This window comes from Ammospiza nelsoni, chromosome 6 (genome assembly GCF_027579445.1).
Source record: "Ammospiza nelsoni isolate bAmmNel1 chromosome 6, bAmmNel1.pri, whole genome shotgun sequence".
Taxonomy (NCBI): Eukaryota; Metazoa; Chordata; class Aves; order Passeriformes; family Passerellidae; genus Ammospiza; species Ammospiza nelsoni.
In genome coordinates this window covers 25,535,479-25,543,801 of record NC_080638.1, presented here as the reverse complement: position 1 = coordinate 25,543,801, position 8,323 = coordinate 25,535,479, and positions in this window count along the sequence as shown.

Below are 8,323 nucleotides of genomic sequence, written 5' to 3'. Positions count from 1 at the left end.
CTGATGATAAAATTCAGTGCAAACAGAGGAGAAGGGAGTGAACACACAAATCTTACAGTGGGTAATTGAATAATAGGTGATAAAAGCAATTGTGGAAATTGTGTGTCTATTAACAAGGCTATTCAGAGCAAGGAAGATATGCTATCTGATTCACTGCACACTGAAAGATAGCTTAAGTAGCTTCTGCAAATATTAAACATGTGTTTTATACAGAGAGGCTTCTACTAAAGTGGCATGAAACTATATTCCATAGGCTGGAGGACATTTCTGTACTGACTTCTAGCACAGGAAATTGCCTAATAAGGACAGATATTTTGCACCAGCCTCACTGCGCTTGGGGAATGCTGGGTTGCCAACATTATCAACCAGGTTCAATACAGTAATTGTAAGTGCACCAAGGCACTCTATATAAATAATTAAATTGATTCTCTGTATGCTGAATCAAAACTAAATGATATGCGATAAGGATTCAGGACGAGCAGGAAGTCCAGCAATTGAATAACCTTCCCAGAAAAGAGGGCATCTCCGTGGATGGAAATGCTCAAAGTGAGATAAAACACTTGTTTATCCCACTTGTATAGGAACATCACTAGTAACAACCCTGCTAAAGTTCAACAGACTGATTTTTCACAATTGCATATAACTGGTATTTTATCCTCTGTTTGTAAGCACAGAATCTTCTCACCTCTAAAGCAAGGCCTACTAGAGGTGATACTTTTGCCCCAGATCCTTGCAGTTGCCTTATCAGATGACTTACATGAAGAAAATAGATGAAGTTACAAAACAGTTGTGTAGAAGCAAACTGATTTCCAGAGGTATGTGATGTTAAGTGCTACTCACAGAATGTATTTTGACCTTTAAAAATGCTTTTGAATTAGGGTGGAGATCCTTCTCCATAATGAATTTTGAGAACTAGAGAAAAAACTGATGAGTTGAAGGATTAAGTTTTTGAAAGATTATTTCTGATAACATTAAACATTCATATGAATCCTTTCACTCTAAGCATCACCTCACTCTGTGCAGTTTTTGGAAGCATTTCTTGCCCTACCTCTAGCCATTTGTTCTTTAAGCTATTTATAACCACAAACTACCAAAGCAAAAGGGTTTCTTCTGGTAGCCACATCACAGAGACGTCTCGTCACCTCAAACCTTGTTTGGTGCTTGGAAGGTAATTTTCCCCCCTGCTAAAACCACAAAACATCACTGTTTCTGTAGTCCTTTAATCAGAAACAGGTGCTTACACAGATTCTGCCACTGAGTTTTCTTGCAACAGAAAGACAACATCTCTAAGCAAGGAATTCTGCTGTGTGTTCCATACTCTTCACAGTACTATGTTTTAGCATGGAACTGGTTTTTATCTAGGCCTAATATGGGTTGTAGGTCTTGTATATCATCCTTTAACATTTATTATCCATTGAGATGACATGAGTCTCTGACTGTGGAACCTGTGGGGTCTGGAGGATAGTCCTCTCTTGATAACTACTTGTTGCATGCACTCCTACTGAGTTGAAGATGTGAATTGAAATATCTTTGTTGCATATGTTGATATGAGAGAGTAGGAGGCAGAAAATGGCTGCTGCAAATTCTGGCTAAAAAGAATTTGTTACGGCTTTTTCTCACGTGGACCTGCACCTTAGGACCTTTAACAGTCTGACTCTAGACTCTCCTGAAATATGTGCTCCCATTTCTACTGTGGTAGTGTCACTCACCCTTGTGGTACCCACAGGTTTATTGGCATGACAACATCTGAATAAAGGCTTTTCCACTCTATGTGGGTATCCCTTCCCAGAGCTGATGCAGTTCGTACTTTCAAAAAAAGGCTTTGGACAGTTCAGCTTTCATGAGTTCCTGAGTTTTATGAACAAGCATCTGTACAAAGACTTTTCCTAGTGGGAAACATCATAAAAATGTAATTAAAACATCAGTTTTAACTAGCTTCAATATATTGGCAAAGATTTTCAAGCATAGACTAGACTCCATCCATGTCAGAATGGAGAAAACCACCTCCATTTGGAGGAAGAGAAAATTTCATGGGTATTTTAAGAACTATTATGATATGCAAGCACTTACAGAAATGAAAAGCATTTATTTTTTCATTTGATTAGTAATTTTTAAACTCTCCATAAAACAGAATTCAGCAAAGAAAAAATCTCTCTTTGGAAATTTATATGGCTTTAAGATCTGTTTACATGTCAGCTGCATTTTATTACTTACTCTATTTGGGAAAACTTGTTTGAGTTTTAAGGCATTTTGAAATAACTATAAGATTTTATATGGTTTTTAATGATTTTCTGCATTCTGTGAGCAACAGATTTTTAATTTACACATTTCTGCTTGCTTATTGTCATCCAATTTCTCAAAACCTTAGTATCATTTCAAGCGATTAACATGGAAGACTGTTTTAACACCATCTACTTTTGAGGTCTATATCCAGTGTACATCCTACCTACAGTCAGCAGCACCAGTAAGGTGAAGGTAGAATTGTCTATCATCCCTTCATAAAGAGCCTACTGTCCAATAGAGGTTACCTTCCCTCTCACCTCCATCCTCCTCCCCCCCCCAAAAAAACCCTCAGAGACTTTAATAGTAAAATTAAGTTATAAGGTTAAGGTGAATCTGTGATTCAGCTTGAGAAGAATATATTTGTAGAGTAAAATACTTGCTGCTGATGGAGGCTCAATACACCCGGTATTTCTTTTAATAAGGCATCACTTCAGACTGATTCTATTCTCATGCCATGGAATTCCCATTTGCAGCTGGAGAACTGAGCTACGTCTTCAGTTTATTCTGAAAAGAGTCCAGTTTATGCATCCTAATACTGCTATGTGGTGCAAAGTGTAGTAAGTGGGATCAGGATACTGATTTTAGAAGTGGTTTTATGATCTCAACTATTTTGTCCATCTACATTCACCATTGGAGAGGATTCTTACCCTGAATCTGTAGTGACCTCTGACAAGTTGTGTCAGAGATATTTTTGCTGTGTGGAGCTTGATTTGGATATTTAGGCAGCAGTTCTTTCCTGAGAGCTCAGCTGTACCTAGTCTTGCTCTCCTAATGTAAATAACTTGCATCTTATTAGGACTATACCCCTTAGCAATCTCTCAGAATTCTAAAGAGATCAACACTTTTCACAAATAAATGTTCTTAGGCAGCTGGTGGGTTTGTAGCTGTGCTTCTGGCTCTCTGCCACCACTTTGACAAGGACTTGCCTGGAATGTTGCACAGACAGAGGAACTGAAGTACTGGGAGCCTGTGCTGTCTTCCATCCTCCCCATGGAGGTTTGGCTGCATAGGAGGTGAAGCATGTATGCAAGCCCAAAGGTCACAGCCTTTTGTATGTGACTAGGCAGGTGTGTATGACACACCCAGGAGTATGTTATCTGTAGAAACTTTTTACCAATTAGAAAAATTGTGTTTTAATTAATTACAATTCATTCTTTTGTAACCTCAGACCTTCTTTACTAAATAAGTCACATGCAGTTAGACTATTCAGTCTTCATTTTTACTTTTTTGCCTGTGATTTTTTTCAGCTGTCTTGAAATCTGCAGGCTTTGGTAAAAAGCTGAAATCCTTACCTAATCTGGTAGAAAAAATTAACAGCCTAGAGATAAGTAGCTCCATCTTAAGCTCTACCTTTCTTTAGGAGCAAAGTTAGCTTACTGTTTTGACAAATGCTACATCAGCCAGGTAAAGACTACAGGCCTATTGAAGGTGTTGATGGATTTTTGTTTGATTGTAGTTGTTTTGCTCTATTTTTTTAGTACTATGTTTTTTGCAAAGTTGTTCTGCTAACAATATGTGGGCTGATACTTTATTTCCTCCCTCCTCTTGCTTGCATGACTGTGGCTATTGGTTCTAATGCAAGCAATTTGCTGTATCTATAGTACAGTAGGTACTGTACTGAACTTTTTTTTTTTTTGTGGTGCCAGCAGTATTACATCAAACATTGTACAATTACATAACATATTGCACATTAAAGAAACAGATATTAGGGGGGAATAGCTGTGTGAAGGGTCTTAAAGGACATAACAATTTGGTTTTGATGTGATGGTTTAAAGGAAAATAGTGGAGAAATGCAACAGAAAGTTTTTGAATAGTGATTTGATCTCCCCCTTAGAATGAAGAAAGGAGAGAAAGCAAAAAGAGTCTGAAGCCAGGAACACCAGACAGAAGGAGACTGTTGTTTCTCAGGTCATTGGTAGGCAAGAGTTTAAGCAATGAAAGTGAAAAATAGGTGTTCTACAAGAGGAAGCTGCACATCCTTGCTAAAGCCTGGTTGTGTAGATTGGCATAATGTCAGAGACAACCCAGCAAGCTTTACAATAGCTATGCTAATAAAAAGAGGGAGAAGGAAAACTGAGAGGTTTTGTTGTGACCATATATTAGTGGTTGTATTTTAAAGGATGTTACAGAAGAGTAAACTAAGAGGAATGTATCTTGGAAAATGAGAAAAATGAAATTATCTTCCTGTTTTAGGAGATGAAACATTCACAAACCTGAACAAATTAACCATGTGGAGAGCCTAAGGTGTTATGACAAGGATTTCAGTGCCATGGCAGTGGGGTGCAGGGGAGCAGAATGCTTTGGATGCAAGGTGCTGGTATATGGCTGAGGAGGAAAAAGGGAAAGAGGAACTTGGGGTATCTTCATTTGTAGGACTGGATCAATTCACAATAATTACCAGAAGGAGTTAAACATTTTCTGGGGTTAAAGTGAATCAGAATCTGCACACCATGTGCTGGAAATTCCCTAAATGATTTCAGTGGTCATTAAGAAAAGGGAAATGGTTCTTTTCTGAGTAGGAGATGATAGGAGACAGAGGAGCAGACACCAAAACACAGCAATGGCTGAGTATTTATAACTCAGATTACAGACCCCTGCCAGCTGAGAAGGGGACAGTCTTTCTAATGGCTTTTTCTGTTGAGTGGGGGTCTTGCTGGTAACCACTGTGACCCTCTGTAACTGGTAACACGAGAGGCTGAGATACTTACAGTTCTACTAGAAATACTGCATGTAGTTATGTACAGCTTGGGCAAATACAGGTAAAGCTGCTGATAAAATATGCTCTGCTGATGAATGAAGCTTCCACTCTTCTGCAGTGACCTTATTCCCACTCCCATGCTCCTGGACTTACTCAAGTTTCCTTTCTCTTCAGTCACAGACCTCACCCATATAGCCTTTAAAATTAAATTAAAGTACTGGATTGTGTATTTTAAACAGTGACAAAAGTTAGCATAGTTTACAGTTGCAGCATGCTGTTACTAAAGCTGTTGTTTTCCTTTAATTCAGTACTACAGAATAAACTTAGTTTAACCAGCAAAAGTATTGTGTTTAGACCTATATTTTCCAGTCAATATTTAGGGATTTTTCAGCTCATGATCTGTAGGCCTTTGCAAGTCAATGAAGCATTTCTGAGGAATCTGAGAGAAATATAAAATTAACACTCTTTTCAGTGGGCTTAAGCTGGCCATGTAAAATGCATGCATGCTCGCACCTACATAGATGAATTTTAGAGTTCTGCAAGTAAGAATATTTTTTAACTCTGAGATCTAGAGGTGCCTCTTTATTTGACTTGATTTGATTTGATTTGATTTGATTTGATTTTCACACCTTTTCTTCTGAGTACCATTTGTCTCTAGCCAAGATGTTGCCATCATCCCCCAGTCCATAATGAGCTGTAGGATTTCTGCTGTGGTGAGAAAAACTAGAACATGTCTGTCCCAACAGCTTCTCCAATAAACCAATGGCAGAGTTGTCACTGGAGTAGCAGGCAGAGTACAAGGACTTGAGGAGTGCTGGTGCTGTTTATCTCACTACCCCAATCTGTGGTGTTTCCTCAGTCCTGCTCCTGCTCCTTCCCCTTGCTTCTGCCTGCTTTGCTAGGAATCTCTCCTTGATGCCATGACTAAAGAAAGCTTTCTCACTGTTTCATTCCTGATAACTCCTGTAATCATAAACTTTCTGAACACCATTCTACTCACTTATCCACCCTGCCTCTGGTGGAGACTGAGGTCTGCTGTCTGAGGAATTTTAAAGAATTCTCAAAAAGGAAAATCTTAATATTGCTTTTTTGTTCTACAGCTATTGTTCTGGTCATGACATCACTTAGCATGCACAGTGCAGATTCCTGTCAACCTAGAATCACCCAGTACTACTGCCCACCCTGCCTGCCTCAATTTAACCTTCCAGAGGCTGTCACTTTGTGCAGAAGTTTTTTACTATGTATTTAGGAGATTGCATTTCTACTTTTAGCTTATGCTACATAACTATGTATATTCAGTGGAAAATTCTGCTTCGAACTGATTTTTTTTCAATATACAGAGCATCTTGGGTGTTTTGGAATCAAAACTATGGTGGTGGGTACAGAATTTGGAGCAAATCCGGCCTGCAATGAAACACAAACCCACAGCAGTAGCTGCGGGACTGAGCTCACCATGTCGTTTCCAAACAAGCTGACAGCAGTAGGAATCGTGGTTTATAAAAAGCTGCCAGCAGTGCTGAGCTGGTGAAGAGAAAGAGGAAGCTACAACGGGAAAGAGAAAAACATCACAACCAAAGGCAACTTCACTTCTCTGCCTTTACTGTTTTTAAATAGATTTGGCTCTAAGTTGCTGTTGAGGGTGCTGTGAAATCTTACAAACTGATCCTCACAATATTTATCCCTTTCTGAATACCACCTGCAAATCTCACCCAAGTTCAAGGGGTCTCCTCTGTGGTTTTTGTGCATACGTGTGAGAATCTAAGTTTGTGAGTAGGAATACACACCATGTTACTGAGGCTATTGCTCAACAGCATGCCAGTAACTAGAAGTTTACTAGAACAGCTTTTGCCATTTCACTCTCCTTCACACGATATGCTGAGCTGTTCTCCTGCGATTGTTTCCTGATGTTTACATCCACTTCATTCTATAGATTAACTTAATTATTCTCCTTGTCCTATGAAGCATTAAAAACTGCTTCTCACCCTCAAACCACCAGTACCAGAAAATCATCCAAGGCACTATTGACAGGATTGTCTTGCATTGGGCATGAGGACTGTGGGAAGGTGATCTTGAAGAGCTCATCAGGGTAATGGGACACAGGCTTACTGCTTCCACTTTGGTTGCTACAACTGCTAAGCTAGGTGGTGGAAGATATGCTGCATCAAAGTGGGAGTTAAAGGTAAACTCAGAAAGATGAGAAATAATGTGAGAAAGGCTGATGCTTAAAATTAGTTGCATTAGCAACTCCTTTATTTTGTGTTATTCTGGGTTCATATCTTTGATTCTGTGTATTTTAGTTGAGATGTGATTGACTTTTTGTAGAGCTAGTCAAAAGAAAACATTGCAGAGGGAAGGACATTAGGGGCTTTGCAGGTGAACTGCATTTTGTGTTACACCATATAGTTCTTGAAAGAAGGACCTGGGAGAGTCTCCCTGCACGTTTACTGCTCTGAATCTGAATACAAAGAATCAAAACAAAAGCCATACAAAGATGTCAGTCTGTTTTTAGGGCTGTGCTAATCCTAGGGAGGGGGCTGCTGTTGGCATGCCCTGGAAGAATTGAGCATGATCTGTGAGGATAAACTGAGCATAATCAATCTGCAATCAGACTGTCAGTGGGAGGCAAAAGGCAGCAACAGAGCACATGACTCCTGTGATTTTTCAGCAGCTAAAATGCTGAGCGTAGTTGCAAAGGGTTAAGTGCACAAAAATTATAATAATTATTTCTTTTCCTCCATCATTGCTTTTTGGCTGCAAATGGATGAGTACATTTTCTTGCAGGGCCTGAGGTATCAGGATATACCAAGGTGTTTTTAGCTCTGGTTCCAGAGCCCTTTATATTTAGCAAGCAGCTATGAGTGGGTACTGGGATCTGCAGTGGTTTTTTTCTTATTCTTGCTGAAATATTAACATCAAATCTTCAAGAGAGTCAACACTAAAATTACTTCTTTTCACAAGCTACTTATAGGTGATGTAAGAATGGCCTAGTAAAAAATTATCTTCCTCCAAATCTCCTTCAGAGAACAGTTCCCATTTTTTCCATTCCCATTTTGTAGGAAGTCAGAAGAGACCAGGCTTTTCTTCATGGCCAGTTTGTGTAGGCTTGGAGAGAGACACCCCTTCCATCCAACAAATACACTTCACTCTTCTACAATGTGCACAGGCCTGGGATCACTCCCAGCTGCCTTTCTCCTATCATGTAAAGAAAGTTTTATAAATATTTTTCTGTTTATTCTTGTGATCCTAACTGTTCTTAGAAAGATCAAAACTGAATGCAGTTGTTGTACTTATACTACTGTCGTAGTTGAGACAGAGACAATACAAAGCAACACACTCCATTTT